The 21,106-nt window shown below is 41.4% G+C and overlaps 1 protein-coding gene across 12 annotated transcripts in view; it reads right to left on the bottom strand.

The window, feature by feature from the left end:
• The window catches only part of GAB1 (GRB2 associated binding protein 1), a 130,560-nt gene that overhangs the window by 106,127 nt on the left and 3,327 nt on the right, over nucleotides 1-21,106 (bottom strand). For 4 of the 12 annotated variants that reach the window (XM_067035595.1, XM_067035592.1, XM_067035596.1 and 1 more), the window contains one exon: nucleotides 15,144-15,211. The exons of 6 other annotated variants lie outside the window; for them this stretch is intronic. The gene's annotated coding sequence lies outside the window, so the exon portion shown is untranslated. Of the gene's footprint in view, nucleotides 1-15,143; nucleotides 15,212-20,770; nucleotides 20,914-21,106 lie in introns of those variants that run through there. 2 more of the 12 variants (XM_067035597.1, XM_067035594.1) reach the window with 2 other exon arrangements.

Below are 21,106 nucleotides of genomic sequence, written 5' to 3'. Positions count from 1 at the left end.
CTTGCTCTATGAGGCCACCATCACCGTGATACCAAAACCAAAGATACCACAACAAAATAAAATTACAGACCAATATCAGTGATGAACATAGATGCAAAAATCCTCAACAGAATACTAGCAAACAGAATCCAACCACACATTAAAAAGATCATGCACCACGATCAAGTGGGATTTAACCCAGGGATGCAAGGATTCTTTAATATATGCAAATCAATCAATGTGATACATCATATTAACAAATTAAAGAATAAAAACTATATAATCATCTCAATAGATGCAGAAAAAACTTCTGACAAAATTCAACACCCATTTATGATAAAAACTCTCCAGAAAGTGGGCACAGAGGGAACTTACCTCAACATAATAAAGCCCATATATGACAAACCCACAGCCAACATCATTCTCAATGGAGAAAAACTGAAAGCATTTCCTCTAAGATCAGGAACAAGGCAAGGATGCCCACACTCACCCTACTATTCAACATAGATTTGGAAGTCCTAGCAACGGCAATCACAGAAGAAACAAAAATAAAAGGAATCCAAACTGGAAAAGAAGAAGTAAAACCGTCACCGTTTGCAGATGACATGATACTATACACAGTGAATCCTAAAGATACTACCAGAAAACTACTAGAGCTAATCAATGAATTTGGTAAAATTGCAGGATACAAAATTAATGCACAGAAATCTCTTGCATTCCTATACACTAACAACAAAAGATCAGAAAGAGAAATTAAGGAAACAATCCCATTTACCATCTCAAAAAAAAAAGAATAAAATACCTAGGAATAAATCTGCCTAAGAAGGCAAAAGACCTGTACTCTGAAAACTATAAAACACTGATGAAAGAAATCAAAGATGACACAAATGGAGAGATATACCACATTCAAGGACAGGAAGAATCAATATTGTGAAAATGACTATACTACCCAAAGCAATCTACAGATTCAATGAAATCCCTATCAAATTACCAATGGTATTTTTCACAGAATTAGAACAAAAATTTTACAATTTGTATGAAAACACAAAAGACCCCAAACAGCCAAAGCAATCTTGAGAAAGAACAAAGAGTTGGAGGAATTAGGCTCCCTAACTTCAGACTATACTACAAAGCTACAGTAATCAAGATAGTATGGTATTGGCACAAAAACAGAAATATAGACCAATGGTACAGGATAGAAAGCCCAGAGATAAACCCATGCACCTATGGTCAACTAATCTATGCCAAAGGAGGCAAGAACACACAATGGAGAAAAGACAGTCTCTTCCATAAGTGGTGCTGGGAAAACTGGACAGCTACATGCAAAAGAATGAAATTAGACACTCCCTAACACCATACACAAAAATAAACTCAAAATGGATTAAAGACCTAAACGTAAGACCCAACACTATAAAACTCTTAGAGAAAAACATAGGAAAAACTCTCTTTGACATAAATCACAGCAAGATCTGTTTTGGCCCACCTCCTAGAGTATTGAAAATAAAAACAAAAATAAACAAATGGGACCTAATGAAACTGAAAAGCTTTTGCACAGCAAAGGAAACCATAAACAAGATAAAAAGACAACCCTCAGAATGGGAGAAGATATTTGCAAACGAAGCAACGGACAAAGGATTAATCTCCAAAATATACAAATAGCTCATGCAGCTCAATATCAAAAAAACAAACAACCCAATCCAAAAATGGGTGGAAGACCTAAATAGACGTTTCTCCAAAGAAGACATACAGATGGCCAAGAGGCACATGAAAAGCTGCTCAATATCACTGATTATTAGAGAAATGCAAATCAAAACTACAATGAGGTATCACCTCACACCAGTTAGAATGGGCATTATCAGAAAATCTACAAACAACAAATGCTGGAGAGGGTGTGGAGAAAAGGGAACCCTCTTGCACTGCTGGTGGGAATGTAAATTGATACAGCCACTATGGAGAACAGTATGGAGGTTCCTTAAAAAACTAGAACTACCATACGACCCAGCAATCCCACTCCTGGGCATATACCCAGAGGAAATCATAACTCTAAAAGATACATACACCCCAATGTTCATTGTAGCACTATTTACAATAGCCAGGACCTGGAAGCAACCTAAGTGTCCACTGACAGATGAATGGGTAAAGAAGATGTGGTACATATATACAATGGAATATTACTCAGCCATAAAAAGGAATGAAACTGGGTCATTTGTAGAGATGTGGATGGACCTAGAGTCTGTCATACAGAGTGATGTGAGCCAGAAAGAGAAAACCGAATATCATATATTAACGCATGTGTGTGGAATCTAGAAAAATGGTACAGATGAACTTAGTCCCAGGGCAGGAATAGAGACGTAGACATAAAGAACAGACATGTGGACACAGCGGGGGAAGGGGAGCGTTGGATGAATTAGAAGGTTAGGTTTGACATAAATACACTACCGTGTGTAAAACAGATAGCTAGTGGGAACCTGCTGTAGAGCACAGGGAGCTCAGCTCGGTGCTCTGTGATGACCTATAGGGGTGGGATGAGGTGGGGGGTCATTTGGGAGGGAGGTCCAAGAGGGCGGGGATATATGTGTACATATAGCTGATTCACTTTGTTGTACAGCAGAAACTAACACAACATTGTAAAGCAATTATACCCCAATTAAAAAAAAAAAAAAAAGACTCCACATTCCCCATGCAGGGGGCCCAGGTTCGATCCCAGGTCAGGGAACTAGATCCCGCATGCTGCAACTAAAGATCCCTCGTGCCGCAACTAAGACCGGCACAGCCAAATAAACAAATAAATATTAAAAAAAAAAAAAAAAAAAGAGTAGATGGTGATTGTGTAAATATAAGAATCATATAGAACACTGAAAAAAATACAGAGAAATCAGTGAAGTTCAACAAAAGCTGGCTGCAATTTAATAACTGTGGTCTAGATACTTAAAAGCATATATATTTATACACACACACATGATTGGCATATAAAATGTAAATACATATGCTCATTATAATATTTGTTAAAAATTTAGGCTCGGTTTAATGTACCAGCCCTTTCTTCTTTAGGTTCTCATTTTTTTTTAAAGTTTTAATAGCTATGATCAAATTTGTTCTTGTCTGTTTTTGATACTCCATATTTGTGATTTTAAAATATCAGTCTTATGGCCCACTTTTGAAGAGATAAAGAAAAAAACAAAGCTCCAATAGGGGAAAAAAAAATCCCTTTCTGACAATCTTATTAAATGTACATTTAACATATTATTTCAAAATCTTTCGCAGGAGGAATGTATGTTGCTGTCGTCAGGGGGTATCTTTCCATTCCTGAGAGTAAGCGTAAGGCAGGGGAACAAACAGGCCTAAACTATGCAACCTGCCGCACTGTGGCACCCACAGCTTCAACAGATACCAGATTCACCTCATTCCTTTGTCATCCCTACCTATCCTCAGAAAAAAAAAAAAAAAAAATCAAAGTGCATGGTTTCTGATAAAGCTCCCTGGTGATTTTTATACTCTCCTAAGTATACTCCTGAGCATCTGTGTACAGCCCCCCAAAGTGAGAACTCAAGATAGGCATTGCCTCATCTCACCCTTAAATGCACTGTATCAAAATACCTGAGAACCCCTGGTTTCAAATGATTACTCCCCTGACTAGTTTTAGAGCCCAAAGTGGTGGTTGCAGGCAAACAAGTGTCAATGCATCAACTGTGATACAGGCCCCCAAAAGAGAACCTTGGAAAGACCATTTCTCTACGCCTCGGAGCTGGGCCAGGCTGCCATCTTTAGGATCTGAGCAACCACTGGGTAGGAGGTGACTCCACAGGTGCCCTAGTTTTATCCTGTCTGTCCTGTTCCCATCATTTGTGTTCACATGATAAGATTGCAGAAGAGTTGCTCCGGCGAGCCTCACGGAAAGAGCTTCAGGACTAATTCTGCAGACAAAAAGCAGGCAGAGCAAGAACTCAAACTCATCCCAGAGAGATTACCAAAAGCTTTTTGGGAGACAAGTCCTAAGGTACTATTCTAAAAGAAACACGAAAAGGTGGTGGGGAAAGAGAAGATCTGAAATTTCTGCAGAATGTGAACGGAGACAACGAAAAATTTATTTTGTTCAGAGGGTAAGGGAAGTATCGTAAATAGCATCTTCTGAAAGGTTTCCCCTTCAAGAAGAAAATGTCAACACTTCACAGGCTTGAATCTCCACACTCCTCCCAGAAATTCCCATAGCTCCCTTGGCAGGCGTCCAGATCGCCTAGGTCAGCTGGCAAATATTCAAATATAGTTATTCCAAATATGTTAATGAGGCTAACAGGGTGCTCCCACCACGTCACCCCACCCTCCCTTTCTTTGTGTGAACTGAACCTGTGCAGGTTAAAACAGGTGTGCCAGACACTTGCTAAGTGAGATTACTGACTGTTAGCTAAGTGTGCCAATTTAAAATAAGCATTTAGGGAGAATAGCTTTGCTCAGATGTATGTTGTCTTTTGAAAGGAATATTTCGATTATCAACTCACTCCCACTCCAGTAATCCTCTATGGGTGTAAAAATATAAGCATCAGTGATTTACATTCTTTCAGTGCCATATTCAAAGTATCTCAAAGATTCCAAGGTACTTGACAAGTATTCTTTTAAAAAGAACTTCCCAGTGACATACGTTTCATTCTGCAAATGAAGAAATGGAATTAGTGGTTACACACTGGGAAAGATAATGATAACTGGAAATCACCAGCAGGCTTACTAGTTTGTTAATTTATCAGTTAAGGAATTTATTCAACAATATCTCTTTAGCCCAACATTAAGTATTTCCTCTGTGTACCCAGAGAAATCGCAAAGCCAACTAGCTACTCATCTTTGCTTGGTATGTACTCTAAAAATCTCAACGTTTCCCCCACAAAATCAGACTACCTAAAAATTTTCATTCCTCTTTCTCCCTGCCTCCCCCAAAAAAGCTTTAACTTGTTTCTTCATCCACACAGACATTCCACACATAGTCTGAATTTTAAAATAGGCCATGCAGCTTCACTGTCAGTAGAATAGAAACTGCCAGTTCCAAAAAAAAATCTCAGCATCGCCTGGTCCCTAAATTAGTCCCCAAATCACCAGACCTTATACAGAAAACCAGGATCCAGTATCTTAAGTTTAAAAATTAAAGGGAGGTTGGAAGGAAGGTATAAATGGGATTACATACTTACCCAGGGTGACTCACGCTCATATGATCAAGATTAAACTGAGCACGGATCTACAATCAGGAAAGAATTTTTCCTCGGGGGCAGAGAGGGGTGTGGGATTTCCAAATGGGCACTAAAGTAGGATCTTCTGTGTGGATCAGGTGAGCAAATCCCACCTAATTAACTTCCTGATATCAATACAAGACAGGAGCAAACACAGGTGAGCTGCATGCCTTCCCGAAAGGTGCCAGTCTAAAGCCCCTTCAGATGTTTCCAATGCTCCAGCGATTGGACGGAGAAGCAAAAGAGACTGGGGTGGCACAATCGTGTCAAAACACTTAACATTGCTGAACTGTGCACTTAAAAATGGGTAAGAGGGTAAATTTTATGTTATGTGCTTTTTTTTTAAAATAAAAATTCTAAAAGGAGAGTGAGAGACTGGGGTGAACTTACCATATTGTCACTGCTCTGAGGGGCAGCTAAAGTGCTCTTGAATGTCAAAGCATTTGAATTTTGGAAAGTACAACAACCCACTGAAGATGGGAACAGATGTGGCGGACTGGGAATGGCACCGCACTGGGTGTCAGGATGCTTGCATCCATGACTACCTCTGCCGGCTAAAAGCAACTGGCCTTGAACTCAGGGTACTTCCTTGGCCTCAATTCCCTAGGTCCTCATTTCTCACTGAGAGTAGGATCAGTAATTCAGTTTTCCTCCTTTCACTACTTTAAGAAAGGTATTTCTTCTCCTTAAGTAATTCAATAAAAATCTCAAAGTTATGAAAAGTTATTCTGCTTCGGAAGTACACGGTTTAGAGACCACAGATTCTCTTTGAAAAACAAGCATGAATGTTTTCAACATGAGAACCTTATCTGAGACATTAAAAATACTTCAATATCCATGTTCCAATATCCCTCGGTTAATAAGAACATGGGTTTCTCAACATATAACTATTTCTCCAGCTTGGGAATAAAAGTTGCATTTGCTAAAATATTTAGTATGCATAAAAGCTACCATACAAGAGTATGTTTTAGCTGTTTAAGCATCACTGAAATCAGTACGGAGATACTAAACTCTTAAATATATCTGAGTATTAAAAATTATATCTTAAAACATAGAAATAATCAAAGTACCAACATCCTATGAATTTTACGTCAGACTATGCATTTTCTATTTAAATATAAGTAAATATAAAATCATGAGAAGTTTAAATATGTATATTCAGTTTAATGATGTATTATTTAATTATGAAAGAGACATTTCCCTTTAGTAACTTATGCAAAGGGCAATACATCTGCTTACCTAATATTTTACAACTTCTGCTTGACCAACATTTTATAACTTTTTTTTTCCTATATGTTAAAGCAAAACCAAAAATTTTAAAGTTAAAATACTCCCACTGAAAACTGATCAGCTGTATATATTTTTATGCTGCACTTGGATGACTACTTAATGTTGTGGTTCGCCCCAGGAGCATTTACACTTGTTTACAGCAAATTTAAATATTCATTGGAAACATCTAACACTGTGTTAAACAACATATGGGTTAGAATAAATTATAGAAAAAAATCTGAAAAAAAAATAACTAGATCTATCAAGAGACTCCTAAGAAAAGAGGTCTACCAAGTATAAGGTTTTAAAAATACAGGAAAGCAAGGCAATAAAGTCACCTGAAATGAAAAGAGCAAGGCATGAGCCCAGCCTTCGATTCTCTGTGCAGGACAGAAGTCACAGGAGTCTAGCCTTTCTTGATAGAAGCTGGTTCTGGGTTCCCACCACTAGCCAGCAACAGCCCTTCTACTCACTCCGGGAGCAAAGTGATCTACTAACTGAACCTACTTGAACTCTCGGTGCAGTAAGAGGGTGTGGTAGACACTTCGTATAATAACAATAGTGATACCGTATAATAACAATAATGCTACTCAACACTTACAAAGAGGATGGGAAGATTCTCTCAGATCTTGCAGGCAGATACTCAGGCAGTATCTTCCTGAGTAAGGAAATGGAGGGGAAGGGAGAGAGAGTGAAGGATGGAGAAAGGAACGGAGGGAGGAAAGGTCGGACAGCTCATCAGTATGACACCACAGTGGTGAAAAGTCGACAGGACAATCTGGGTTCCCAGCATGGAGAAATGAACACTTTGACACCGAGACGGTTACGGTAGAATTAAATTGTAAGACGCACACTCTGATGAAGAGATGGTTAGAGCAGGGTAAGGAAGGAATTAACAAAAGCTGAGGATAGCCATCATTTTATAAGTAACTCCCCCAATTCCTTTTATTTTGGGAGGAGGGTGTCAATCTCTTTCTGCAAGGTATAAATAGAATCATAAAGTTCCCCTAAGAAAATAATATGTGAAAAAGATGATAGCTTTCTAAAAACAGAGTGAACTCAGTAGGTAGTTGGACATAAATTCTTTATTCCTCTGCTAGGATTAAATAACCATTCCCACCTGCGCCATTTCTTGGCCAATTTTCTAAAGATAGAGTCTGTCTTATCTCTCTCTCTCTCTTGCTCTCGTTCTCTAAAATGGACTTTAAAATCAAAGTTTAGGTTCAAAGAAACAGATTAGAATATATACATTACACACAGGGAGAGAGAGAGAGAGAGACAGACGGACAGACAGAAATTTGATAACAGAACTTCTTTAGTCATGTTGAACTATTTTGGTACTCTTTTACAAACCAAGCACATCTCAACTAACCAAAAATTAGGGCAAACTAGACATGTACTATAAAGACAGTGGGAAAAAAATATCTGAAATTGGAACTATTCCAGGAAATCTGGACTGTATTTTAATAATAGGCTTTCAGATCCAATAACCAGAATAACCAGAACTTCTGGTGAGGAGCAAATCCTCTTCATCTGTAAGCCATTCATAAAGCTCTCAATTCAGGAATGCACGTTCTTTTTCAAATCGATACCTACACAGTACCTTCCCTGATTTCATCACATCTTTGAGCTTCTTGGCGATGGTTAGGTACTTTCTCATATTCTTACCTTTCACTTTTGTCATCCACTAAATATGTCCCCTTTAGGGGAAACTTTGATCTAAATCTCATATTTTTTAAAGGATCACAGCATATTTCCCTTATCTCACAGAAAAGAGGCTGAAGTTACTTTCTGAGTTTTGGTTCTTGCCTTCCTATCCCGCTCTCTATACACACTTGCTTCTATTGGATTTTCTTCCGTTTCCCATGTTTCCTCCATGCTAACTCAGCACTTATCCAAGTGTAAGGTAAGGACCACCTACATCAGAATCAGCAGGGATTTGAGTTAGAAAATGCAGTTTCCAGGACCTCTACCGAGATTTACTAAAAATTTCAGAAAGGGCAAAGGCTCCAGAATGTTCATTTCAGAAGTTACCCAGGTGATTGGCATGCACAGTAAAGTCTGAGGCCCACTGCCCCAAACCCTTGATTCTTCCCTCACCAAAGGACACGGGGACTCTACCGAACTATTACACGAACAAGTGCCGTCAGAGCATCTGAGAAGAGAGAGCAGCGTGGCAGTTCTGTTCACCTTCCTTTTGAAATACAGACAGAGGAGGTAACAAAGGTTGGAGACTGAGCTGACTGTGAGACAGCGGCACAAATGCAGACTCATCAGCCCTGCTCCATGGCTGCTGCCAATTACAGCAGCCAGACCTGCAAGAGGACTGATTACATGTAATTTATAAAAAGTAAACAAGCTGAGCGGCTTGTGAACAATGAATGGCGATATTCAAGCCAAGAGGTAATAAAAAGCATGAATAAATGACTCAGCATCCCCCTCCCCACCCAGACAACAATTGGTTGTACTCCAGCTAGGATTAGCATGGGAAAAAAAAAAAAAAAAAAAAAAAAGAGCATTTGGGGCAATGATTTAAATGATAACAGACCATTTACCACTGGAGAGAGATTTCTGTCTCTTGCAGAAACCCTTGTGACAGGGGTGCATGGCCCCAACCTCTGGGGTTCAAAAGCTCAGGCATCTAAATGACTTTTTCTCAACCTTATTGAAGCCAGAAAAGGAAATGCCTGGGTCCAAGGCTGCAACGCAGTCCTGTACCTGAATTGTGACTTTTAAAGGAAACACAGAGAAATAAACCAAATGAATAAATAACACCTGTAGGAACCAAGCTTTATGAAGGATTCGTCTACCTGAGGGTTTCCCAACTTCTGCCCTATCGGTATTTGGCGCTGGGTCATTCTTGGTTGCAAAGGCTGTCCCGTGCACTGCAGGATGTTTAGTAGCGTCCCTGTCTCAACCCACCAGCCGCCAGTGGCACCCCCAGTGGCGACAACCAAAAAACACCTCCAGACATTGTTAAACGTCCCTGGCGGGGGCAAAACTCACCTTCGCGCTTCCACTAAAAACCACTGCTGTACACAGACATATCGCGAAGAAAGGTTCGTATTAGTAAATTAGCTCGAGGAACATATTTTTGACATCATAAAGATCTCATGATTTTTGCTCTTAGGTATACATATATATATACGTCTCTTAAGTCTGTGATCCTACTTTTTAAAATATATTTTTCCGATACCAGGGAATACAATACACAATCTTAAACTGGTTTCAAGGAGCTATTCAAGCCACTACAAACGTGCCACATAAGGAAATAACTAGTGGGCTCCTTGCCTTTCCGAGTCACAATCAATCAGCTGTCAACTTCATCGCCGGAGGAGGATTCGTGTCCACTTAACACAGCCAAGGTGTCCATCAGGCACAGGCCACCAAGTGCTAGAGCCCGTAAAACTTTCAGGAGCCCACAAAAAATGTCTTATTATGAATTTCTTTTAAAATCAGAATAAAAAGTGAACATAATAAGGATAATAGCTATCTAATAATAAATCCAGCTCGGAACATATTCATCTACCTGGACACAGTTGCAAAATATAATTTTTTTTTTTTTTTTTTTTTTTTTTTTGCGGTACGCAGGCCTCTCACTGATGTGACCTCTCCCGTTGAGGAGCACAGGCTCCATACGCGCAGGCTCAGCGGCCATGGCTCACGGGCCCAGCCGCTCCGCGGCATGTGGGATCTTCCCGGACCGGGGCACGAACCCGCGTCCCCTGAATCGGCAGGCGGACTCTCAACCACTGCGCCACCAGGGAAGCCCAAAATATAATTTTTATTCTTGTGTTTTTCATTAGAGGAAGGGAGCCCTTGAAGGCAAAAGTACTGGGGGCTCGTGAAAAATCACAAGGAGCCCCAGCATCAAAAGGGGGAACAAGACATTCAACAAACAAGCGCCATCTGGTGCGATGGGCACTGTCCCGTGGGAACAGCTGAGCATCGAAGGGGAACAAAACAGACGCTCTTGGCCCCGCTGGGTCAGCATGGGCGAGTGACAGTGGGGGCGGGAGTTCGAGGGAGGCTCCCGGGGTAGCCTGGGTGTGGAGGCAGAGAGAGGAGGGCCAGGAATCCCTGGAGGAGAGAAGCGCACAGGCCAAGGCCAGGGTGAGGAATCACAAAGCCCTTTCGGGAGCCGCAAGCTCAGTACCGCTGAAGCGGAGCGCGTTGAGTGAGAAGGAGGTAACATGCATGGGCCACATCGCAGAGAGCCCTGCAAGCCAAGAGAAGGGGTCTGGGCATCCCTCAGAGCCAAGGAACCCTGCGGAACGGCCTCCGACTGGAGCCCGGGGTGATCAGATCTGGGTTTCAGAAAGGCCATGCTGGCTGCCTTGATGAAGCTGGTCTGGAGGGACGCGAGGATGGAGACAGGGAGGTGAACTAGCTATTGCAGAAATCCGGCAGAAAGGCAAAGGCAAAGGCAGCTTGGGCAACACAGAGGGCAGGAAGTCAAGAGATCTTCGGAAGGTAAAGCTGACAGGATTTGGTCACTGGAGGTGGAGAAGGAGAAGAGAACAAAGGAAACCCTCTGGCTTAAGCCACTGGGAAAGGGATGGTGGCGTGACTGACTGAGAGAGGGAACAGCCAGAGGACGGGGGTTTAGGGAGAGGATGCTGAGTCCTGCCGTGGGCATGCAGACTCTCCGGTGCTGTGGGGATCTAAGCAGTTAGAGAGCTACTAACCAGTTAGAGCCAAAGATGTGGAGTGACAGGGCTTCCCTGGTGGCGCAGTGGTTGAGAGTCCGCCTGCTGATGCAGGGGACGCGGGTTCGTGCCCCGGTCTGGGAAGATCCCACGTGCCGCGGAGCGGCTGGGCCCGTGAGCCATGGCCGCTGAGCCTGCGCGTCCGGAGCCTGTGCTCCGCAACGGGAGAGGCCACAACAGTGAGAGGCCCGCGTACCACAAAACAAAACAAAACAAAGATGTGGAGTGACAAATGGGCCGAAATGGTGTCTTCAAATCATCAGCATATAATTCAGGCGCATTTCGCTGGGCTTTATGATCCACAGATGGGCTTTAAAGGTTAGGAAACGTGCAAGGGGGTAATAAGGTTTGTGTGTAAGTTTATAAGAATTCGGTGGACACTACTATATATAAAATAGATAACCAGCAAGGACCTACTGTAGAGCAGAGGGAACTCTACTCAATATCTTGTAATAACCTACAATGGAAAAGGATCTGAAAGAGAATATGTTAACTGAATCACTCTGCTGTACACCTGAAACTAACAAAACTGTAAATCAACTAACAACCAGCATGATGTGGGCACTGGCCAAGCAGGGGGGAAAAAAAAAAAAAAAAAAAAGAAAAAGAATTCTATGGAAATGGAGAACATGGAGCTTTTATCAAATTTTCAAAAAAGCTCATGAACTCCCAACGGATGAAGAACTACTAACAGTGTGACATGGGAGTGGAGAGCATCCAGGGCTAGCCAGCACTAGAACACGCTTAGGAACGCCAACACTTCCAGAAACCAGAGCCTGGTATCAGGAAGGCACAGGGAAGGACCTATTTTGAGAAAATGCACTGGTTATCTCCAACGATGCGGTCAGGAGTTTCATGAAAAATAAAAACTGAAAAGTTCAGGTCTAGTTCTGCTAGATTAGGCAACCATCTGGGATCTTAGTGGGAGCCGGGTTAGGTAAGGATGGTGGAAAAGGACCCGGGCTGTATTCCACTATGAGATGACCAGTCAGTGAGGAAGAGGGGGCCGCCAAGTGAACACAACCTACCCACGAGTCTGGCTGGAAGATGGAGTAATAGAAAGAGTCCCGCTCCAGCCCCATCTCTGAAAATTGAATCCATCTTTTAAGGTCCTGGTGACATCTCTCTTGCCACCTTCATGAAACCTTCCCGAGTCCCTGAATTCACCTCCCTCGGCTGAATTCTTCTAAAGCCTGGTCTCACACATCACTGATCACAACATAATTTGCAGTACTGAGTGGCCTCTTATGTCCCTAGTAGCACAGAAACTCCTGAAAGGTAGAGGCAGTGCCCTCTTGGACCTCTTCTGAATTCTTTGCAAGGCCTTGTTCTCAGCGGGCATCCCCTCAAGGACTGCAGGGTCTGACCTGAGAAGTAAGAGATCTGGCCCTGCCAGAACAGCTAGTTAACTGGTATGACCTCGGACAAATCAATTAAGTCTCTCGGAGGCGATTTATTTTCATTCCCTGTAAAAAGAGGAGGTTGGACTCTCTACTAGGGAAGAAGGAGATAAGTATAATTGGGAAAGATATTCGATATAGCTATTGTTTTTGTAATGCAAATCATAGAAAATAAAACTGGATTAAAAGCCATGGGAAACTCAAAATAATACATGATAGAGAAATGGGTTAGAAGAGGTTGAGAAACACTGAACTAGATGATTTATCATTTTAGGCTTAAAATTCAACAAGTATTTGGTCATGCTACTCAAGAGATTGTGCCAGGTACCACCCTGTGCATTTCAGATGCAGAGAACAAATGCCATCTTTGTCCTCTGGAAATTAATAACCTATTACAAACACCAAAGAATGATAAATGAAGCCATAATTTTCTTTGTAAATAGATCATGTGTACACACATTCTACTGTGTATACTGTGGGTCATTAGGAAAATCATCTAGAAAGATATGTTAAAACTAAAAATATACCAGGCATGCTTTTCCTGTTTTGACTCTTCCACTGCTTAAATGAAGAGAAAGAAAAAAAAAGAGAAAGAAAAAAGAACTACAGCATCAGTTTAATTTTGTGCACTTTTCTTCAGAGATAAAATGACCTAGATATCCTGTGAAGATTACTCAGAAGCCTTTGGTTTTATGTAACAGCACCACCAGGAACAAATTAACTGCCCAAATATTTCGCATTCTTCCTAGCTCAGTTATTTCCTTTTACCTTTTTCCAACACTTTAAACACTTAAATCTGAAATTGTCCGGGAGAACTTGTAAAATCCAATCCTCCTACACAACTCTGGGGTCAATTATAACTTTGCCAGAGGGTAGGGACTTCAAATGATGCTTCCCTAACCCAGTGGGGTGAGCCTTCCTCCCCAAGTTCTACCTAACGCCACTGGAATTCACAGCACTGGAGGTAGCATTTTACCAAGTGTTTCTCTTCCAAGTGACAAAGATGAAAGCACTTCTTTCCCGCAAATCAAGTGGTCACCCCTGCAACCAGAAGCACCTTCCTCTTGGCCCCGATGACCCTAGCCAAGGCACAGATGGGAATGTGTGATGGACTGGAGTTGACAAGAGCACACCAGGTACTTAATTCTTTAACCAGGTAGTCATTTAAGGGAGGAGTACTGCTAGCCAGAAAGTGGCCTGACCGCATTTCCCAATACAGTAGTAACTAAAAACTGCATTTCAGGAGAGAAAAACAATCTACCTGCTGGGTAGAAGATTATGATTCCTAGTCTTGATTACTATATAACAGGACATAGATAACTCCCCCTTTTTTAGAGAAAAGGTGAAAGATTGTGTGTGTAAGGATTTTGACACGAATACTTTGTGATGTTGGTAGTGAGGCTTCTACTACAGAGTTCGAAGAAGTGGAAAACAAGGGGAAAGGGGGGGCTAGGGATTCCTGGGGGAAAGAGTGCTTTTTACCTCTCTCCCACTTAAAAAAGTTAGCAGATAAAATTTTATAGCAACTGGCTCACCAATGTATTAAATACAATAAATATTTAATACAAAATATCAATTACAGGGCTTCCATGGTGGCGCAGTGGTTGAGAGTCCGCCTGCCGATGCAGGGGACGCCGGTTCGTGCCCCGGTTCGGGAAGATTCCACAGGCCGCGGAGCGGCTGGGCCCGGGGCCGCTGAGCCTGTGCGTCCGGAGCCTGTGCTCCGCAACGGGAGAGTCCACAGCAGCGAGAGGCCCGCAAAATGCAAAAAAAAAAAAAAAAAAAAAAAAAAAAAAATCAATTACAGTAAAAATGACAAAAATAGATTGAGTTCTCAATCCCCTGATGCTACTGTCCTGCATATTTTATTTCATAAAAGCAAGCCTCTTAACTAAAATTATATTTACCTGCTTATTTCACCTAAAACTGCTAAATATCACTAGGCAATAGTGACAAATATTCAATTCAACCAAGCAACACGAAGTCAGTTACAAACCCTTACTGTTAATTAACATTTTTTCCCCTCTTCAGACCAGAGAATGAAAAGTAAAATGAAATTTTAATGTTTTCTTTTTCCATGTGTGATATTCTTAAAGAACCATATGTAAAACTTTTCAAAAAAAATTAAACGACTCGAGTTAAAACAAAGGAAAATAAATTAAAAAGGGAAAAGAAAAACAATGAGCAGGATAGTTAAAGCAAAGTTTAGTATTTTTCTTCCTTGAAAAAAAAAAATGACCTAAGATTTCTACATTGAAGAGAAATGTTTGGACTCTTGGTATATTGTTTTTAATTCATGGAACAATGTAGCCATTTGTTTTTTTCCTTTTAGGACATTGCTGTTGTTTTTTTTTTTTTTTGAACACATGGGGAATTACCTAGGCGAAGTATGAATTCAAAGAAAAAAGCTGGGAGGAAAAAAAACACCACCATACGAAAAACTTGTAAATTTGGCATTCTTTCCAGTGTATATAAGTAAACGAAGCTCAGTTTAGAAATATGACAAAAATTTCTGAAACACACAGAAAGGAAAGAACAGTTAAATAGTAGAAAAAAAAATTAAGATCACTCACATTTCCCCTTCTAGAAGCTCTATTTCTTTGCGACTTACATCTTCACATGCAGTTTGCATATAGTAGCTCTGCTAAAAACAACCACATGGAAAATTTTTGTTCCAGATAACACTGCAGGACAGGGCTTGGCAGCTACAAGCTGTAATCAGAATGCTTCAAGGGCTAATGTAACCCAGATAACGACCAAGCATGCATTTCGGTGCAGAGTCTTAACTATTTTTTTTTTTTTTTTTTTTAATAAAGCAGACTGTGGGAGGGTCAAAAGCTGCTGGGTTCTACTTTATACACATTCAGCAATGAGCGTTCTTCTCTTCAGTTAGGGAGCATTTTGCTCCTATGAATAAAAGAATTGCTTAAAATATAAAAAATTCTTTTCCAGTTAAGGCATTCTTGTAGGATCTGAGGTGCTCACACAGACAAGCCTGGAATGGTCGAAGTTCCAAGTTCCTAAAATGACTTTTCCCAGTAATTCCACAGGCCTGCATCGCCATCTCCAATTCATTAAGGCTCCCCCAGCCACTGAGTTGGCAAATGAAGAGGCTACATAGTTAAGGACCGTGGAAATCCATGGTACAATGAGCCACTTTCCCCCAGGAGTAATCTAAAGAAGAACAGAATGCTGATTCTATTTGTTCCTGTAGCTGAAGGGGGGGAGCAGACAGGGACCTGGGTCTTGGTAAGTTTCCTGTACTTAGTCGACTGAGATAAAGAGTCGCAGAAGTGCTGCGACTTCAATCCAAGTTCAAGTAGCAAATTCAGATGGAACTCTAACTTGGGGGAAATGAGCCACCATGTTAATGCAAGGAATGTGAAATGGGAGAAACCCTTCCATCAACAGTCAGGAGGGGTTTAATGTGATCCAATGGTGTTATTCTCTTTCCTCCAGCACTGGCTGGCACTCACACAGCTGGGCTAAGATGGCTTCCAAAGTCCAAAATAAGACGCTAGCCCAAGGCAGCCCCTGCCCTCCTGCTGGAACTCAGAAGCAAATGAATCAAAGGCTCTTTTATTCTCCCTCCTTCCAGGACATGCTCCCTCTCTGTTGTCAACTAAATGCTTGCCAGAATGAATTATTTAGTTCCAAACAGACATAAAGAAATCTTAAATAACACATGTCCCTTGGAATTTTAATAAGTTCAGGTGACCGGACAAGTGGGGTTGTTTGGTTTGTTGTCTAGCCTGGGACAGAAAATTCACTTGTGGTCAGGATCCCATCAGGAGCATTAGGTCATGGCAGAAACTGAAACTTCTCAAACTGCAAGTTACAGCTGACATCCAAATTCCATGCATGAAACGGAGCTGTTCTGTTCTTTTCGCGGGGATGTGTGAACTCAACACAGAGTCCCTGTTCTTCCTTGAAAACCAGGCTTCCCTTCTGATTTTGCTATTTCTGTCAGAAGCACCTGGATTCTTCCAAGAATGGAGCCTGAAATTCACCTGTGAAGTCTTCCCTGGCTGCCCCCATCCCCCTCCCCTCTAGTCTGAGCTCTTAAGCAATTACCGTCTGTAACAACCATTTGGCAATTCATCATATACAGCCTTATAAACATGGCTCTTGTAAAACGATTTAAAGGAACATGCATTTACAGCTTGTCTTGGGGAACAAATTAGAAACTCCTTACGGGAAGGGAGTGGGCCTTTCCTTCCACAGTATTCAACACGTGGCACATTTACAAAAGCTCCAGAGATACCTGTTTATCAATTCAGTCAACAGATACCTGGTGAGCTTCCACTCTGTATCAGACACAGCAGCACAGGCACTCGGCAGCCCTGGGGTCAGTGAGCCTGAATTCTGTTAAGGGAAGCGCCAAAGGGTCCCCAAAGAATTCTGCTTCTGCAGCGCTAATATATACACTAGGCTATTTAAGATGAACAAGAAATAAAGATTTATTCCCCCCCCCCAAAAGGAAGTCTATTGAGAAGCTCCCCATCTGCCCCTCCCTGCCAAGGAAAAGTCTGAAAAGAGGAATGTTAGAGGGCAAGAGAGTTTAGAATGTAGATGTGTTGCCCACCCTCTCCCCATTTTACAGATAAGGAAACTGAGGATCAGGAGGACCCAAAGATCACGTGAACAGTGGCAAAGTCCAGGTGAATTCTGGGTCCTGACACTCCGTTCAGGGTTCCTTCGACCATGGCCCAAAGTACCCCAAACCCTTCAAATATAAAGTGGTAATCCACCTGCTACGATGTTCCTTCTCGTGGGTTAGTCTCTGTAAGAAAATTAGCAGTGCTGACAGTTAATCACCTCTTAAATGTCCTCAACCTGCAAATCATCAAGACCTTAGCTACATATTTTTTATGTCAACTCCAAACTGTGGAATCTTACTTAGCCTTAAAAGTGCCTTGTCACTTCATTTCTTTCATATTCTTTAAGCAGACTCATTATGGCAAAACACGCTGAAATAACCAGTTCACCTGTCAACCAGATTATCAAAGTATAAATTCTTGCCATATTTTTGTATTTGTTCAAAGATGATCAATTAAAAAAATAAAATAAAAACAGCAGAACTGTAAAACTACCCTCCAAGCTGATACACCTTCTTAGTAGTAATTTTGAATCCCAAAAGACAACCCTCAGATTTAGGGATTCAGCGACTCTTATCACTAAGCCCAGGCACAACAAAACAATTAACTATCATTAACTTTCATAAAGACAATGTAATTGCTAGTTGATGATCTTTCTTAGTAGAAACAATGTTCCTGCCTTATTGGAAAAGGTAAAAAGAAAACATTCGAAATTTGAATGGAATGTTCACTGATGGGAAATTGCAGGAAAAATTTTCCTTGAAGAGAATAATTATGGTCCTTCAGTCACCGTCAGCAAAAGCTTCAGAATCTGTTGACTACTGGGAATTGCCAAAAAAGGGCAGGAAAAGCTTCCAAACATCCCAGTCCTCTTTGTTGTAGTGCCACTATGGAATAGGGACTTAGCCCAGCTCCTGGGTTGTTCTTGAACCAAGGAGATGCTGTTATTTTGCCTTCCCCATGCCTCTCTCCTCCATGTAAGATGTCAGGTGCCCACCCAGAGGAAGATGCTATTTCTGTTTCTAAGTCCATTCCCAGAACCACAAGTTCAGACAAAAAACATCCTATAAACTGACAGCTGAAGAGCAGAGCCCAAGCTGGGTGCAGATTACACACCCAAGAACTGGCTGAGGTTTTGCTTCCCAGCTGGCTGGCAGCTAGCAGGCCACCTTGCCCTGGTCCAGAAGCAGGTTCTCCTGCTGAGATTGCACACTGGCCCAAGGCAGACATCTGGGCCATGGAGGAGCCCAAACTTGGTGTCTTGGCTTGAGGCAGGCCATAGGGAAGCTCCCCCTGCAGAGATAGGGGGACAGCCAGCTGGCTTGAAGCAATCCTTTGTTTTCAAGACTTACCTCTTATCTCAGCTAAAATGTCAAATCCTGGTGAAAATTCTACCATTATTTCAAATGGCTGATTAGTCTTTAAGCAGCCCTTTAAACATCTGAGCGCTGCTGTTGAGTGCATACTACCAAGAGTCTACTTGGTTTCTATAACCCTAGTGACATTGATCTGTATGTGATTCTACTCAGGTCCTTAACAGAGTGAAAAATCAGCTGTTTAATATATATAACACAGGATGAAAACAGCAACACAGCAGTAGCAAAACTGAGAGAAAGCAGAAAAATCTTCACCTCCATATTAAGCGGACTTCTAAAAATTCTCAGAGGATGGAACACATACAAGAGGTTCTTACCTTTTGCAAATAAATATAGAAAAAATTAAAAAGAGGCAAAAAGGCTGGAGAATCCGCTCACTAGTCTTTGTCTTACTGTCTTTTATGCCACTTCCACTCTCTTTAGGAAATTCAAGAAAAGCTTCCACATCTGAGGAACATACTAATATAAAAAAACAATGCTGTTGACTATAAAACAGCAAACATAAAATGGACTTGTAAATGGAATGCACGGGGGCCATAACTTGAGATGACTTTGAAGATAAAACTAAAACAATTTTTTGACACTTAAAAGCCCTGATGGATCATCTTAATCAACCCTATAAATACTGTAAACAGCGAGACAACTGTCAAAAGTCCTCTGGCCAAATGTTCCCCAACAAAATCAATGTTCAAACTCCCTGAAGTCTCATTTAACAATTACAGTACCAGGCATCCAAGATATCTTATCACAGTGAATCCGTTCATTCAAAACCATTATTAAGCAACATTTTGCCTACTGGGTGGCCAACAATGTTTCCTTTCATCCAGAAAATAAAGATTTTACATGAAAACCAAACCAGCACAGGAGATGCATGTATATAGGCCAATGTCTTTCAGGGGCAAAGCTGCTTTAGCCAAAACTATCTGAACAGGATACCAAGCCAAAGAGCAATCATCTGGAATGTCAAAATCTGGGCAACCGACTTGACAGTGCAAATGTAAGACAAGACCCATTTTAACTTGTAAGTCTCCAGTCACCCTCCTGGACCCCTCAATTCTGGTGGCCACCCTGCCCACTTTCTTCCTGGGCTGTCTCTATGTATTTCACTACTGTGGAAAGAAAACGCCAGTGCCCAGCCAGGCAAAGAAAACCTTGCCTCCCTCCGCAGTTAGGCATATTCTCCCCTCAGTTGACAACCATTTAGGGAGCCCACTGTCTCCCTAAAGTATTCCTATGGTTTCAGTCTACATGAAGCTTGTTCCTCAAAACATCTATGAAATACCCATAGTGATCCACTTGAGCACACAATCGGAAACCATGTGGCACTGCTAGCTACCTTTTGTGCTCACATGCTTGCCTTGTGTTTCTTCCGCACTGCGCCTCTGACCCGCAGCCCGCCCCTTCCTTGCATGCTCAACCAATATCCATAGACTCATAGAAAGTTAAAACTTGAAAGGCTGTTTACAGATGACCGCCTGAGTGCCACTTGAAATCAACTAGATGAGTCATTAACCTTTTAAAGGCCAGTCAGGCAGGCAGATCTGGGCTCAAACCCTGCCTCTGGCACGCTCTGGTTATGTAGACTGTGTTCTCATCTGTTAAACAGATAGATAATACCCGCCTCATAAAACTGTTGTAATGATCAAATGAAATAATAAATGTTTTAAAATTCAGATTTTCCATTTTCTTGGTCCTTGTTAAGACATAATCTTTGGGGCTGATTTTCTTCCTGGTTTGTATTATATTAAATTGCAAGCCCAAGAGACAAGGCTTTTTTCCTACTGTATTTTTTAATCTTATGCTCCCAGGGCATCTTTTGAGAGAGCCATAAACCAATCATGTGAAAGAAAGCATTAAACCTCTATTACCACTACCTATTTCAGCGAACGTAGTGTTCTTCAGTTCCCCCAAGGACCCAATCATTTCCTAAACAGCGCCTTCTCAAAACAAATACATCTCTGTATCAATCCACTCCCTCTTTCCACACACATACAACCTTCTCTTCATAACTCAGAGCTGAAAACAACACTGCCTCTCCGCAATTTTTAGAATAAAGTAAGCATATTTACCAGAATATTCAAGCAAAGTGTGATAGGTGGAGAGACAGGATTTGGAAGGATTCAAAAAAATCTCTGGAGAACTTTCTTAGGATTTGTGGCATCAAATCCTTAAATAAGAATTACTTGCCTATAACAAATTCTGGCAGAAAGTAAACCAGAAACTCACCAGTGAGTTGTCGGTGAAGTTTAATATTGCACTTCACTCCGTTCTATGCAAGCAAACAGTGACTAACAGGATTACCTCGAGCTCTCACTCTGGATGTAGATATCCTTCCACAAGAAACAGGTTCCGTTATTAGTGTCGGCCCCCTGGTAGTAAATTTATATTTAATGGGGCATACATTTTGTTTTCGAGACATACTTTACTAGAAAAATATTTGCATCATATACCAGGGCGAAGGTGTCACTTCTTTCTTTTGCAGGGGGCAGCAACAAAAGAGCCAATGGGGGAGAAGGGGATAAGATCGCAGACCCCCCCCCCCCCCGAAGAGGACACAGATTT

Source organism: Kogia breviceps, chromosome 6, assembly GCF_026419965.1.
Source record: "Kogia breviceps isolate mKogBre1 chromosome 6, mKogBre1 haplotype 1, whole genome shotgun sequence".
Lineage (NCBI taxonomy): Eukaryota > Metazoa > Chordata > Mammalia > Artiodactyla > Physeteridae > Kogia > Kogia breviceps.
This window is presented reverse-complemented; position numbering and strand designations above follow the sequence as displayed.